At 44.6% G+C, this 16,659-nt stretch overlaps 1 protein-coding gene across 1 annotated transcript in view; it reads right to left on the bottom strand.

Moving 5' to 3' along the window:
• LOC147103116 (CUB and sushi domain-containing protein 2-like) overlaps positions 1 to 16,659 on the bottom strand; it is a 904,868-nt gene that overhangs the window by 580,653 nt on the left and 307,556 nt on the right. The gene's annotated exons all lie outside the window — the stretch shown is intronic.

Below are 16,659 nucleotides of genomic sequence, written 5' to 3'. Positions count from 1 at the left end.
CCTTGGTTAGACCACACTTAGAGTACTAGGAACAGTTCTGCTCCCCATATTACAAAAAGGATATAGAAGCACTGGAGTAGTCTCTTAATTCAATGCTTGGTTCCTCATAAGAATATGTTGCATGGTGTTGCTGGAAATTAAACTTAACACCTTTCTCTCATGGCATGGCAGATGGAGTTCAATGCGGAGAAGTGTGGAGTGATGCACTTTGGGAGGACTCATATTGAAAGACAGTATACGATAAAAGGTACGATTTTGAAAAGTGTAGATGAGCAGAGAGACCATGGTGCCCACATACACAAATTCTTAAAGATGGCAGGGAATGTTAATAAGGTGATTAAAAAAGCATTCGAGTTATTTGGGTTTATAAATAGAGAAATAGAATATAAAAGCAAAGGGATCATGCTACAACTTTATAAATCACTGGTTAGGCCTCAACTGGATTATTGTGGACAATTCTGGGCACCAAACTTCAGGAAAGATGTAAAGGCATTAGAAAGGGTACAGAGGAAGTTTACCAGGATGTTGCCAGGGATGAAGGACTTCAGAGATGAGGAGAGGTTGGAAAATAGTTAGGACGGTTCTCCTTGGAACAGAGAAGGTTAAGAGGTGACCTAATAAAGGTTTTCGAGATGATGAGGGGTTTTGATAGAGTAGAGAGAGAAACACTATTCCCTCTGGCGAGTGGGTCAATAACCAGAGGTCATGGATTTAAAATCATTGGCAAAAGATCTAGAGGGGAGATGAGGAGAATTTTTTTCACTCAGAGAGTTGTCGGGATCTGGAACGCTCTACCTGAAAAGATGGTGTAAAATGATTCCATAAATAATTTTAAAAGGGAGTTGGACGGGTAGTTGAGGATGAGGAACTTACAGGGTTACGACAAAAAGCGAGGATGTGGGACTAAGTGCTTTCTAGGGCCAGCCCAGGGACACCAGGTCAAATGGCCTCCTTCTGTGCTGTCAATTACTATGATTCTATGGGGGAAAAATTCAGTTGTTTGCGCTTCCCGTTAGCGCCTTAAGAGGGCGCTAATGGGCGCAAAGCAACTAGCGCCTGGGCGTGGCGATGTTTGCACCGCTTGAGAAATTTAACTAGACATTTTGCGGCGGCGCTAAACACTACCACCACGATTTCCGGTGCCGACAGATTGTGACGTCAGTTGAGTGCGCAACGCCCCGGTAGCGTCCCGGACCGGATATTGAGTAGCGCCCCCTACCTTACCGCCTGCCGCTAGCAATGACAGGTTGAGGGGAGCGTTATGCTGTCAGAAAGGGACTAGGGGAGCGCTATTTAAAGGTGACCGCTTCCTGCCTTTTATTGTCGGTGACATTTTTGCAGCATGCATTCTGAGAGAGAGAGAGAGAGAGACAGACTTCTGGAGAGATTCAATGCTGTGTGAAGGAGTTTTGGGTACTGAGCAGCACTTTGCAAGTTTATTTAGATTTGCCCTTCCTTGCTTCGCTAGCGCGCTGAGGTAGCGCCTCGCTCCTCGGCCTTTGCACCTTAAGACAGGTGTGAAGCGCCTGATTTAGCACTCCAATCACCTCCAGGGGCGATAAAAACCAAGTTTGCTGTCAGAGGCGATAATTAGCGCCAGGCGCTAAACTTTGCGCATGGCCGATAATGGCGCCCCAAACGGGGCGATACTTAATTTTTTCCCCAATGATTCTTTTTCCTATCATTCTATGAGAAGGTGTATGTAATTCAGTAGAACAGGTCATACAAAAAGACAAGCAAGCTATAATCTTTTGCAATAAAATGTTAAGACATAGATTGAGGATTTTGAACTGTTCAGCACTAGATTTTAAGATTGGTCCATTAGCCACTCAAAGAAAATCTGTGAATTACTTTTAAGGATTTATAGACTAAAATGTTGGACACGCAAATGAAAAAAGCACAACTCCATTGATTCCAATGAATTAGTCTGAAGAAGCTCGCTTAACTCCAAGGTTACATTTTAAATGGCTAGTTAGTCCTGATTAATAACTTGGAAAGTTTACACATAATCATTGGAAATACTAGGAAAATAGTTCTTACCTCTATAATTGTCAAAGAGGTTAACTGAGTGGACCAATATTGTCCAACAAGTTAGCCACTAGCCACATGCGGCTAATTGGAAATCCGGAAGTGTCTAATTGCAGTTTTGATTAATATTTTAAAAAATAATAGGCACCGTCATTGGGCATGTGATCTCAATAGTCATATTTGCATGATGCAAGAGTGTGTACCGGAAATTGTTTGTGCATTTGTTGCTAAAATATTACTTCTTTGGTTACTGCTTATTGGTTATCTGCTAAAATGGTGTGTAACATTGAACTTCAGCACCATGGAAACACGAGCATCATTGTAGGGAGAGGAGAGCTGTCATCATTGTCAGCTCGAGCAATCAGGATACCCGGTCCAGACTAGAAGAAAGCAAGCCCAACCAATAACTTGCGGAATAGAAGCAGAATTTCGGGTTGGAAATGGAGAATGGGAACCTGGGCAAGGACTTTCCCCACCTGTGGAATTCCATCCCAGTAAGAGTTGAAATGTTCAGGAAATTCCAGGAAAAATAAGGCATGCATTTGGGGATAAATATAAAATGCTTCTCCAGCAATGTTGTCAGAACTTCCTTTAATAAATTATGTGCATTTTGCATACTTGTGTTTTGTGTCCAGTTCCGTAACACCATAGTTTCTTCCCCATAGATTGCTGTATGCTTGACTAGTTGCTAACTAAGCTGTTTTAACAGACTATGGGCTAGAAATTCAGTAGGCTTTGCGCCCAGTTTTCGCCCAAAGAGGGCTTTTGCGCCACTTGCTGAGATTGCGCCGATATTCAGCGCTGCGGTGATGGCGGCGTTAGCCAGTAGTGCTGCGCCGCCACCGATGACGTCATCATTGTGCGCAGTGCCCCGCTACCGCCCCGCTACCGGCCCGACCGCCATATTTAGTTGCGGCCGCCTCTTCCGCAGCGGCCGCAAACAGCGATCTGAAAACGGGGCCGTCCTGCAGCCTTAGTGGGGCGAGTTAAGGCGGAGGTGCGGCCGGCCGCTTTTTCGGCGGCCGCCTGCCCGCACCTCCTTCCCCGGCCTCCTCCACCCCCCCCCCCGCGGCATTGCCGGCTGTTTTCCAGGAGCCCGGCACTTCTCCGTGGTGCCGGGCTCATTTGCCGGCACTAGCGAGCGGCGATCTCGCTGTTGCAGGCACCTCCCCCTTAAGAGAGGGAGGAAGGCCTGCAGTACCGCAGCCTGCCGCTCCGCAGCAGGTGGCGCTGCGGCACCTAGCGCGCCGATATTCAGTTTCAGCGCCCCAAGCGGGGGCACCGAAACCCTTGAATAGCGGCCGCCTTCGAGTTGGGCGCTGAAACTGAATTTCCGGCGGGCGCAAGTGGCTCCGCGCGCAGCGGTACTTTCTGGGCGCGAGCGAGCTGGCCGCCCCAAACTGAATTTCTAGGCCTATAAGTTTGGACACTGTTCTGGCATTGAATCAGTTCACTAAATATATTTTCTGGGATGGAGCACTGTAGTAATCATAAAAACTTTGCATTTTATTCTTTCACATCTGCCAACGTCCTATGATATTTGCGATTTGCATATGAATTTAACTATATGTTTATCACATTGGGCTGTATTTTGCCACCCTTACGCGTACGTACGAGGTGTGTAGGGGCCGCGCAAGTTCCGGGTTTAGGCGTGTGAAGCGCATGCGCTAAAACCCGGCACTTGCGATCTGTCTCCGCATCCTCGGGAGAGGGGCCTCTGTGGGTGGAGAGTTGCGCTATTTGCCCAACTTCCGCCCGCTGAATGCCTGTGAAATTCTTATGCCTGGTAAAAGCTGGCGTAAGGCCTGCTCTTCCCAGGCGTAAGAATTTAAAAAAATAGAAAAATAAAATTTTATCACTCATTTATACATTAAAAACCCTGTCCGATAAGGTAAGTTTATTTTTAGCCCTGTTAAAACATATACATTTTCCCCCCCAAAAATTAAATTTTTGTTTAAAATATTTAATTAAATGGCATTTTAATTAATTTTAAATATGTATTTTTTTAAATGTATTTCATGTGTTGGTGTATTTTTTAAGTGATCTCCATTCATACTTACGTACGTACGGAACTCCCATAAGTATGAATGGGGATTCCCTTCTTTTATTGTTTGGGCCGGCCCATATGATCCCAGGGGTGTTTGCAAACCGCATCCGCCTCTCAGATACGTGGGGCTCTGCCCGCGCGTACCCGGAGAGGCTCAGGATCGCAAGCCTCCGTATTTCCCAGGCCACCAGGTAAATGCATAGGCTTTTTAAAAACTGGTCAGAAGCCTCCAATTGCAAATTTTAGGCCATTATATATTCAAGTATGTATTTCAAATTATCTGTAGCAGGATATTTCATACAATGGTGACTTTGAAAACATTCAAATAAGCAACACAAAATGCTTACTATTTCTCTATAGATTGGCAGAAAATATATTTTCTTTGAATTCTCTGCCCTAATTTCCACCCTTGAAATTAGCCTCCACATAAACCATTTGAAACGCATCCATTGCCGTCCCCTCAACCTTGGTATCGCACAAGGCACCTTCAACTCCAAGGTCACGATCACTTCTCTTTCACCACATTTGTGCATTCTTCCCACCTCCAAATCCTCCATCCCTGCATTTCATGTCTGGAATAAATATCTTCGCCTTAACATCCAACTCCTCTTTTGGCCAACCTCTCATACTGACTGCCACCTCAGTTTAGCTGCTCTGCTTCCTCTTTCAATACCAACCCTATTGTTTCCCCTGATGCAACAGTCACTTCCATGGACTCGGGTCCACCAGCTACAGTCTAGAGCATTTGTTAGGGATAAAAGTCATCGCAAGAATCCTCCTCAATCGCCTTCTCCCAGTGGCCGAGGAGCTCCTCCCAGAGTCACAATGCGGATTCTGCCCAATAAGGGGCACAATGGACATGATCTTCACCGCACATCAATTACAAGAGAAATGTAGGGAACAGCGCCAACCGCTGTACATGGCCTTCTTTGATCTCACAAAGGCCTTCGACACTGTCAACCGTAAGGGATTATGGAGTGTCCTCCTTGAATTCGGCTGCCCTCAAAAGTTTGTCACTATCCTCCGCCTGCTTCACGACGACATGCAAGCCATGATCCTGACCAACGGTTCCACCACAGACCCAATTCACGTGCGAACCGGGGTCAAGCAAGGCTGTGTCATCGCACCAATGCTCTTCTCGATCTTCCTTGCTGCAATGCTCCATCTCACCCTCAGTAAGTTCCCCACTGGAGTGGAGCTAATTTACAGAACAAACGGGAAACTGTTCAACCTCTGTCGCCTCCAGTCCAGATCCAAGGTCATCCCATCCTCTGTCGTCAAATTACAATATGCAGACGATGCTTGCATCTGTGCTCACTCGGCGGTCGAACTCCAAACCATCGTCAACACCTTCACCGAAGTGTACGAGAGCTTGGGCCTTACACTAAACATCCGTAAGGCAAAGGTCCTCTACCAACCTGCCCCCGCCACACAGTACTGCCCCCCGATTATCAAAATCCACGACAAGACCTTGGACAATGTGGACCACTTTCCATACCTCGGGAGTCTACTGTCAACAAGGGCAGATGTCGACGACGAAGTCCAACACCACCTTCAGTATGCCAGTGCAGCCTTTGGTCGCCTGAGGAAGAGAGTGTTTGAAGACCAGGACCTCAAACCTGGCACTAATTTCATGGTCTACAGAGCAGCAGTGATACTCGCCCTGCTGTATGCCTCAGAGACATGGACGATGTACAGCAAGCACCTCAAAGCACTGGAGAGGTACCACCAACGCTGCCTCCACAAGATCCTGCAAATCCATTGGCAGGATAGGCGCACAAACATCAGTGTTCTTGCCCAGGCCAACATCCCCAGCATCGAAGCTTTGACCACGCTCAATCAGCTCCGATGGACAGGTCACATTGTCCGCATGCCCGATACGTGACTCCCAAAACAAGCGCTCTACTCAGAGCTCCGGCACGGCAAGAGAGCCCCAGGTGGGCAGAGGAAACGCTTCAAGGACATCCTCAAAGCCTCCTTGAAAAAGTGTAACATCCCCACCGACACCTGGGAATCCCTGGCCCAAGACCACACAAAGTGGAGGAGAAGCATCCGGGAAGGCGCCGAACACCTTGAGTCTCTTCGCCGGGAGCAAGCGGAAGCCAAGCGCAGGCAGCGCAAGGAGCGCACGTCAACCCAAGCACCCACCCACCCGCCCCTTCAACCACCGTCTGCCCCACCTGTGACAGAGCCTGTCGGTCCCGCATTGGACTCATCAGTCACCTGCAAACTCATTTTTAATGTGGAAGCAAGTCATCCTCAGTTCTGAGGGACTGCCTAAGAGAAGAGAGCACTTGTGTTCTGTCTCACCGATGTGTACACCACCAGATTTAGATCAAGCAGTACATTCCTCCCACTCTAAACTGAAATCCTTTTATTTCTCTAAAATCACTCTGAATATCCTAGAAGACAAAGAAAATGACATCACTAAACATCTCTGCTGATGTCTTCCCCCACTTCTCTCCAGTCCTAACGAAACTCATCATCTCCACGAAGCTCAGCTCGTGTCTCCTTGACCCTTTTCTCAGTTTCAGACTACCCAACTTCCCGTTCGCAGGCTCATATTATCAGTCTCTCCTCATCCTTAATTCTTTTTTCCACCCTTTAAAAACCTGTCACCCCCTCTTAAAAATCCAAGCTTCACCCACTAAATTTTCTCAAACTCCTTCCTAACCTGGCATTTCTCTCCAAGGTCCTTGAAGGTGTTGTGGGCGGCCAACTATGCACTTATCTCGCTCTCACATAACATTCCATGTTCAAGTTTCTCCAATCTGCTTTCTAATCTGTCTACAATGCAGAGATCCTCCCAGTCACAGTTACCAATGAAATGCTTACCTCTGTGATACACCTTCAAGGTACTACTTTCTTGTGGTTCCATTCCGATCTCTGTAAACATCCATCACATCTCCATCAACATTTTCACTCCCTGTGCGTGCAGTCATCTCTCCCATGCTCTCGAGCTTAATTTTTACTCTCCTGCTATTTATCATCTACATGCTACCACTCTGCAATATCATCTGCAAACATGTAATCACTTTTCATAGGTATACGGACGATTCCCAACTAAATCTCTCCATTAACATGATGGCCTCGAGGGCAGCTGCTGTAGTATTTGACTGCCAATCCGACATTCAAGTTCTGAATATGTTGAAGTTTCCTACAGCTCTACACTGACAAGACTGATGCCATATTATTCAGCCCCTGGCAAGATCAACATGCCTCTGGCTGTGACTCTCATCAACCTCCCTTCCTGCCCAATCACATCGAACCTTGGTATGCAACCTTGCTGTTCTATTCAACTCATGAGTTAAGCTTAAAGCCACCTTTGGAACATTGGCTTTTTTCTGGCTCTATCTGACTGAAACAGTTACTAAAAGCCTCAACTACTTCTCCAATGTCTTGAGGACCTGTTTCTTAAAAAAGGTCTCTTTGCCAGCTTTGCCACATCTTTCTCGCAAACTTCAGTTAATCCAGAAGCTTGTGACACGAGTTCCCAATCGCACAAAGCCCCACATCTCCATCCTCACCAAGCTGCACTGCCTTCCTGAATCCCAACATATCAATTTCAACATCCTCTCCCTCATCTTCAAATACTTCTATTGCTCAATCTCTGGGAAGGTTTCTCAAGTACCAAATTGTAGCTAACAGACCCCGTTCCTCCAACACTGGATTACCACTTGTTCCTTGGAAGTTCTATCAACCACTATATGCCAACCTCTGGAATTATCTTCAAAAACTACTTAACCTTGTTCTCTCACGTTCTGTCTGCTAAAATCTTCGAATAAATCTTCTGATTCCCAACTAAATTACTTTACTTCCTGCTTGGCTTCCACCTCCCCCCTTGCAAAGCATTCTATAACTTACCCGTGTGAGGAGTGCTACCTAAATGCTATGTAAGCACTGTATAAGTAATTTAACATGAGGTTTTTATTTTGTATTTCAATAGGACAGCTTGCTGTACCTAGAAACATTGAACACTTTCTCTAAAAAATGAAGGCTGTTCAATTGTCCCCTTCAGTTTGGCATGTGTCTCATACCATATTCATTGCCGCACAATTATTTTAATTGACTCGAGCAGGGAATCATTTATTTTCCAAATGCAGCGCATCAGTGACAAGATGCCAATATCAAACAGCTTTCCAGATATCCAGACAGCTGGTTCCATCCACTGCTTATGACAAAATGGTTAATTATGTTTCTAGCCTGAAGTCAGAATCTGCAGCCATCAATAACATCATGGAGTATTATACTGTGAGCCTTATGGGCAGTGTAGAAAATGCTTTCTCAAGTTTCTTTGGCTGATGAAGCAAATGTCCATTTAATGCTGATACAAGGAGTTTTCTCCACAGAAGGTTAGTATACAACAAATTAATATTCTTTCTTCTGTGTACTTACAATCCTGACAAAGAGTTCATGTGACTTTGAAAGCCTCTGTTCATTTTTATACATGGTTGTCTCGTAACAAAATTATTACCCTTGTAACATGAGTAATTTCTTGTCACACTGGGCAAGGGATTGAGAATACAAGGTGTGTTCATCTAGCCCTACACCTGAATAAGCCCTGCAAATATTTTCAGTAGGGGAAATCATTTAGTGCACAATGGATTATCATTATTTTGCTTTTGGAAATGTGCTCATTGCCTTCTTATAAAGAATTTCCGAAACATTGGATGTATATACTTATATTTTAGATGTACAAAACTGTGTAAGGGATTTTAATTCAGATAAAATGAGGCAGAAATTCTGATCCCTACGGGTGGGTATGCGCTTGGTACTCACCCGTAGGGACATCGGAAATGCCGGTATCAGGCACGCACTGCGCATGCGCTGGAAACCGGCATTTCTGATCTGTCAAGAAAGCTCTTGACAGATCGGACGCCTGCCCTGGAGCAGGGCCTCTGCGGGTGGAGAATTCCGTTTTTTTGGAGACCCTCCGCTTGCAGAAAACACTTACAATTCTTGCGCCTGGTAAAAGCAGGCATAAGGCCTGCTTTTACCAGGCTAAGAGTTGAAGGAAGTAAAAAAAATATTTTTTTTCCACTGATTTATCATTTGCAAAAACTTTAAAGAAAGTTAAGTTTATTTTCAGACCCATTAAAAACTCGAATTATTTTTTTCAAAAATTTAAATTTTTGTTTAAAATAGTTAATTTATGTAATTTATAGTCATTTTAAAAATGTGATGTTTGTTTTTAAATTTATTTGAAGTTTTACTTATGTTTTGGAGGTGATCTCTAGTCATAGATTTGACAGGTCTTTCTGTCAAATCTATGAATGGAAATTCTCTGCTCTGATTGGCTCCCAATGGCCCACGTGATCCCAGGGATGCTGCGAACTACCTGCGCCCCTGGGATACGCGTACCCTGCACACCGGCAGTTTGAAGAGGCACAGCAATGGAACTCTGTGCCTCCCGGGAGCCCTCCGGTCCAGGTGGAGATTTTTCCAAATCACAGCCCTCCGCCCGCGGGAGGGCTGCGAACGGAATTTCTGGGCCATTGTAGATTTGCCAACAGTCAGAACACCTTCCCTGTAAATCATCAGAAAACATAATTAAAAATGTAACCTGCTTTCTCATTAAATATATAGGGGTCGATTTTCCTGGAGCCGTCAGGCGGGTTTTCAGGCGTGTGAGGGGGGAAAATCCCAAATTCGGGGGTCCCGACACCATCCCGCCCAAAACCCCACTCCACACAAGTTTCAGAGGCGGCGGGTACCCGCCCCGCACTGGGACCCGCCGAAACCAGGCGGGAAGGGATTAGTGCCAATTAACTGCCTGTTAACAGGTAGTTAACAGGCAGTTTTTAGCCTAATCCCTATTTTGATGGGTGTCGTGTGGGATTCCCGATGGCTCCAAACCATGCCAGGTTAGAGCAGGCGGGCCGTCGGGTTGAAGGAGTTGGAGGGGCCGCGATGTCGGTGTTCAGGTGAGTGATGGGTGCATGAGTGCAAAGGTAAGTGTGTTTGGTGTGTCTAAAGTGTGTAAAGAACTTTTACTTACCTGTACTTACCTTAACAGCCTTTCTTCCTGTAGGTGTTGGGAGCGCATCACTCAGCTGGCACTTAAAGCTGAATGGCTGCGATCTGTCAAATTGACAGCCTTCAGCTTTGAGTGCTGCTGAGAGTTCTGAGTCTGTGCAGAAGGACTCATGTTAGAACTCAGACTGTCAGTGTTTCACAGCTTCAAACAGCTGTGAAACACTGATATTTCATCTGTCAAGCACTCTTGACAGATGAAATTGCAGTCAGTGACGTCACCTGTTGCCAGGTGGCCCTTAATTGGCCTGCTGAGCCCACTGGGCGGGCTCAACAAGGTCAATCAAGGGAAAATCGCGCAGATTGGCCAGACGTCGATGTAGGCGGGTCTAAATCCCGAAAGTTGTAGTCCCGCCTTCTTCCCGACAGCTTCGGGAAAATCGACCCCATAGAGTTGCTAATTCGGATATCGTTTCCCACCTCATCCAAAGTATCCTTACCCAGCATGTACATATTTTGTTGTCATCTCTGCAATACATAAAAAAGACACCTTGAGCTTACTAAACCAGCAGGTCTTTGAATTTTAGACATAACTTCACATAGCTAAGCAGTTTTCGGGGTTTATTCAAATTAATTTTCAGTAAAATTATCGGTACGAAGAAAGTCACCCCAATCAATCATAATACAGCATGTGTAATGCTAGTAATGCCTGATAGAGCCCCCTGGATGTCTAGAGACATACAGGGTAGGATAATGAAAAAAAGGGAAGCGTATGACAGATACCAAGGGCTAAATACTCCAGAATCTTTAGAGGAGTACAGAAAGTGCAGGGGTGCAATTAAAATGGATATTAGGAAAGCAAAGAGAGAGCATGAAAAATTCTTGGCAAGTAAAATCAAGGAAAACCCAAAGATGTTTTATCAATATATTAAGAGTAAGAGGATAACTAAAGAAAGGGTAGGGCCTATTGGAGATCATGACGGTAATCTGTGTGTGGAGGCGGGAGACGTCGGTAGGGTTCTCAATGAATACTTTGCGTCTGTTTTCACAAAGGAAAGGGGTGAAGGAGACATTGCTATCGGGGGGGGGGGGAGGATTGTGAAATATTAGATGAAATAAACATAGTGAGAGAGGAAGTATTAAGGGGTTTAGCAGCTTTAAAAGTGGATAAATCCCCAGGCCCGGATGAAATGTATCCCAGGCTGTTAAGCGAAGCAAAAGAGGAAATAGCAGAGGCCCTGACCATCATTTTTCAATCCTCTCTGGCTTCAGGTTTGGTGCCGGAGGACTGCTAATGTGGTACCCTTGTATAAAAAGGGAGAAAAGGATACACCAAATAATTACAGGCCAGTCAGCCTAACCTCGGTGGTGGGAAAATTATTGGAAAGAATTCTGAAGGACAGGATAAATCTTCATTTAGAAAGACACGGATTAATCAAGGGTAGTCAGCACGGATTTATTAAGGGAAGGTCTTGTCTGACTAACTTGATTGAATTTTTTGAGGAGGTAACAAGGAGGGGAGATGAGGGTAGTGCATTTGATGTACTGTATATGGACTTTAGCAAGGCTTTTGATAAGGTTCCACATGGCAGACTGGTCACAAAGTTAAAAGCCCATGGGATCCAAGGCAAAGTGTCAAGTTGGATTCAAAACTGGCTCGGAGACAGGAAGCAGAGTGTGTTTTTTTGACTGGAAAGCTGTTTCCAGTGGGGTTCCGCAGGGCTCAGTACTAGGTCCCTTGCTTTTTGTGGTATATATCAATGATCTTGACTTGAATATAGGGGGTATGATTAAGAAGTTTGCAGATGATACTAAAATCGGTTGTGTGGTTGATACTGAAGAAGGAAGCTGTAGACTGCAGGAAGATATCAATAAATTGGTCAGGTGGGCAGAACAGTGGCAAATGGAATTCAATCTGGAGAAGTGTGAGGTAATGCATTTGGGGACAGCTAACAAGGAAAGGGAATATACATTAAATGGTAGGACACTGAGTAGTGTAGAAGAACAAATGGACCTTGGAGTGCATGTCCACAGATTCCTGAAGGTAGCAGGCCAAGTGGATAAGGTGGTTAAGAAGGCATACGGAATGCTTGCCTTTATTAGCTGTGGCATAGTATACAAGAGCAGGGGGGTTATGCTTCAACTGTATAAAACACTAATTAGACCTCAGCTAGAGTACTGCGTGCAGTTCTGGTCACCACATTACAGGAAAGATGTGATTGCACTAGAGAGGGTACAGAGGAGATTTACAAGGATGTTGCCGGGAGTAGAGAATCTTAGCTATGAGGAAAGACTGGATAGGCTGGGTCTGTTTTCCTTGGAACAGAGGAGGCTGAGGGGAGACCTTATTGAGGTGTATAAAATTATGAGGGGCAAAGATAAAGTGGATAGAAAGAACCTATTTCCCTTAGCAGAGGGGTCAAAAACCAGGGGGCACAGATTTAAAGTAATTGGTGGAAAGTTTAGAGGGGATTTGAGGGGAAATTTCTTCACCCAGAGGGATGTGGGGGTCTGGAACTCACTGCCTGAAAGGGTGGTAGAGGCAGGAACCCTAACCACATTTAAAAAGCACGTGGGTGTACACTTGGGATGCTCTAACCTGCAGGGCTACAGACCAAGAGCTGCAAGTGGGATTAGGCTGGATTGCTCTTTGTTGGCCAGTGCAGACACGATGGGCCGAAATGGCCTCCTTCCATGCTGTAACTTTCTATGATACAAATGCCAATGGCCCAGATTTTGCAGTCAGCAGCGAAGTGATGGCGATCGCCACTGACGTAGAAGAAAGCTGCCCACAAAGTTCTAACAATCTCTGTGGCATCAATTTCACCTCTCCCGACGTTAATTTGATCCTGGCGCCAAGTCTAGGGAATGTTCAGCGTCCAGAAACAGTGATGTCATCAAGGGGGCTAAGCAGCCAATCACACTGAAGAATTCTCAGATAGCAAACCAGGAAGTAAAATCCACTGATTATCCTTCACTTATTAATCATTTTGTGAAATAAAGATTGGGCGTACACATGGGATTAAGGTAGAAGCTGAAATATCATAAAGAAACTTTACATTTAAAAAAAACATAGAATTATCATAATGGAAAGATTTGACATTCCACAAATATAAAATCATTTTTCAGGGCCAGAACGGTTGTTCAGCAATAGTTATGACTCAGTACGCCGTTAAAAACCCAACTACACCTCACTGATCAAGGCTTAACTTTTTCAGGGGGGGTTTTAACAGCGATATTGCAGCGTAAAAGGGGAAGTTCACATCAGTTCAGTGATTTCAATTGCTTGCCATCTGTGGGGTCTTCAACGGCATGCCCCATGGAGGAGCAGGGAATGACTGACAGCAACTTCTGGGATTTCCGCCTTTAACTGCGCATGTGCAGCGTCAGAGGTTGCTGTCAGTTTCACAGCTGTAATGACGGCGAACGCTGACAGTTTCGCCATCATTGCAGCCGCAAATTCCAGGCCAATATCTCAGAGCAGAAATATCAGAATAAAGTACATGCTCACTGCAGGAATGAGGCTCTATCCGGAAAAAGAAAAAAAAGAAAAAAAATGCAACCCTTTTCTGATTGAAATAAAATGCTGCTTTTCACCACTGTGCATTCTGCTCTAGTTTCCTTTCATGCAAATAAACTGGTTATCAATTCAATTTCCCCCACCAAGAAGAAGAAATCTGGGCCTTGGAGCAACACTGTACTCCCAATAGAGTGAACTTGCATTTATATAGTGGCTATTATGATGTTCCAAAGCACTTTACAGTCAATTAAGCACTTTTGAAGTGCAGTCACTGTTGTAATGTAGGAAACGCGGCAGACAATTTGTGCACAGCAAGATCACACAAAGTGCAATGTGATAATGACCAGATAATCTCTCTTGGGTGTTGGCTGAGGGATACATGTTGGCCCAGGACACTGCGGAGAACGCTCCTGCTCTTCTTCAAAATAGTGCCATGGGATCTTTGAAGTTCACCTGAGGGTTTAATGTCTCATCCGAAAGGCGGCGATTAGTCTGTTGCTAAATTTGAAAGTTGTATGGTGCCATCTCCAATCTTCATCCCGCAAAATAAATTTTGAATTGTTGCCATGTTTGGAGATTTTTTTTTTTTTAAAACACTGGGCTGGATATTCTGATCCCTACTGGTGTGTATGCGCTGTGTACCCACCCGTAGGGACATCGGAAATGCCGGTTTCAGGCATGCACAGCGCATGTGCTGGAAACCGGCATTTCCAATCTGTCAAGGCCTGCTTTTACCAGGATAAGAGTAGAAAAAAAGTTTAAAAAATTTTTTTTCACTGATTTATCACTTAAAAAAATACTTTAAAAAAAAGGTAAGTTTATTTTTAGCCCTGTAAAATACTTAAATTATTTTTTTCAAAACATTTAATTTTTGTTTAAAATACTTAATTTATTGTAATTTCAAGTCATTTTAAAAATGTGATTTAAAAAAAAATGTATTTAAAGTTTTACTATGTTTTTTCATTGACCTCCATTCATATATTTGACAGGTCTTCCTGTCAAATGTATGAAGGGAGATTTCCTTCTGTGATTGTCTCCCCATGGCACACGTGATCCCAGGGACGCTGCGAACTACCTGTGTCTCTGGGATACGTGGGCCCTGCGCACTGGCAGTTTGGAGAGGCCCAGCACCGGAACTGTGCGCATCCCGGGAGCCCTCAGGTAAGGGCGCAGATTTTTGCAGATCGCAGTCCCCCACCCTCCGCCCGCGGGAGGCCTGCGATCGGAAAATATGGGCCACTATTTGGCCCAGAGGGGATTTTTGATTAATTTAGATAGAGAGGGAGGAGGGTTGCCAACTTGCCAGGAATTGCCCTGGACTCTCCAGAGACTCTCCAGGACACTCCTGGGTGCAAACCCAGGAGAAAAATCATAGCGGCATTTTTTAATTCATTTTTCTTTGAGAATTTTTGTTTATTAGTTATAAAAATATTGGAGATGGGAAAAAATGGCTGTTTGACTGGACTCTCACTGTCAGCAATGTTCTGGTATCCATGACATGCCTATATCTCTTAGCAATTTTATTAAATAAGTATCTAGAATGTATACTGCTTTTGCCTGGTAAATCATAAAAATGTTGATGGGTAGACTGTATTCATCATTTGGATTATATTTGTTACTGTCCCCTGAATCAACTATATAACATAATTCAGATTGGCTCGTGAATGATAATCAATCTCTGTAGTTATATAAATCATTCCATTTCATATCTGGTAAAGGACATGGAAGATTTATGACTGATCATTAGTCAAACAGAACAGGAGATATTAAATTCTGCTTCAAATGTGTCTTATAGCACACACATCTATTGCATGAAAATGTGAAAAATGGCAGTTTAGCTTATTTTAGTCAGGTGCACCCATTAATTTGTTGTTGAATTGACATTTTGCACTAATTCCTTATTGCTGGGTTCAATTCAATACACGAACATGACAACACAAGCTTGCGGAAATTATTCTAAAAGTACCACATATATTCAAAATCCGTCAATTTTAACCTACTATTCAAGGCAAGTTTTTCCACACCTCCCAGGGGAACATTAGCCTTTGGGTCTAATCTTACAGGGAAGAAAATCCCACTCATCTTGGTTAGTGTCTAACAGTATGCATAGCAGCTACAAAGAAGAGTTTTATTACCGGAGCTAACATGAAAATGTAGACATCCTGAACACACTTTAAATCATAGCTAGCGGACTCATCATTTCAGATACTTCATATGGATGATTAGTTGACTTTTCTGAGCTCCCCAAGGCATAGGTCAGTGATGTCCAACTTCAACTGGTTCATTACAACAAGATTTTATTATATTAATTTGACCACTCTTCCACAGCGTCCAACCACCAAGTTGCTTTGAGGCAGTGATGGATGTGTTGTAAACTTATTCAGGCAATTTTTCTTTCAGTCGGACAAATGAATGTTTACTCACTGACATGCGTGAGTTATTAAAGTTTGCCTGGTGATGGATTCACGGTGCTGGGACTGGAAAGGCTGGAACTCCTTCAATATAACCAGTGGCAACCATAGGTGAATAACCTTAGATTATCTGTCTTCCAATCACAATATGCAAACTGAATCCCTGGGTTCTGTGACACTGTTATATCACAATTACCAACAACCAGCTGCATTTTAAAGACCCAGCTATCACACCATTACAGCATAATCATCCCCGTAACCAATCGCTTAATTTTAAAAACCTTTAGGGGGAGAAATTCGGTACCTTAGCGCCTCCAGGGCTAACGGGGCACTGATGCAAGAGCGCGCGGCGAGGTGAGGCGAATCCAGCGCCGCACGCTAAATTCGCTCCCCCCCCCCCGGAGAGCCACTGCTATGGGTTAGCGCCAGGGACTTCAGCGGCAGGCAGATCGTGACGTCAGCAAGTGTGCAACACTCACTGGGCGCCCAATCTGCCAAATTGAGTATCGCCCCCTGCCTTAGCGCCTGATCCCGAGAGCGACAGGGAGAGGAGGCGTCAAGCAGGCGGATGCCAGTTTCAGGGGCACTATTTAAAGGGATCATTAGTAATAGAAACATAGATGATAGGAGCAGGAGTAGGCCATTCGGCCCCTCGAGCCTGTTCCGCCATTCAATGCGAT

The sequence above is a fragment of the Somniosus microcephalus genome, chromosome 20 (assembly GCF_052327205.1).
Source record: "Somniosus microcephalus isolate GS21.2 chromosome 20, FLI_Smic_1.0, whole genome shotgun sequence".
Lineage (NCBI taxonomy): Eukaryota > Metazoa > Chordata > Chondrichthyes > Squaliformes > Somniosidae > Somniosus > Somniosus microcephalus.
Note: the sequence above shows the minus strand (reverse complement) of the source record. Positions and strands in the feature narration are given on the sequence as shown.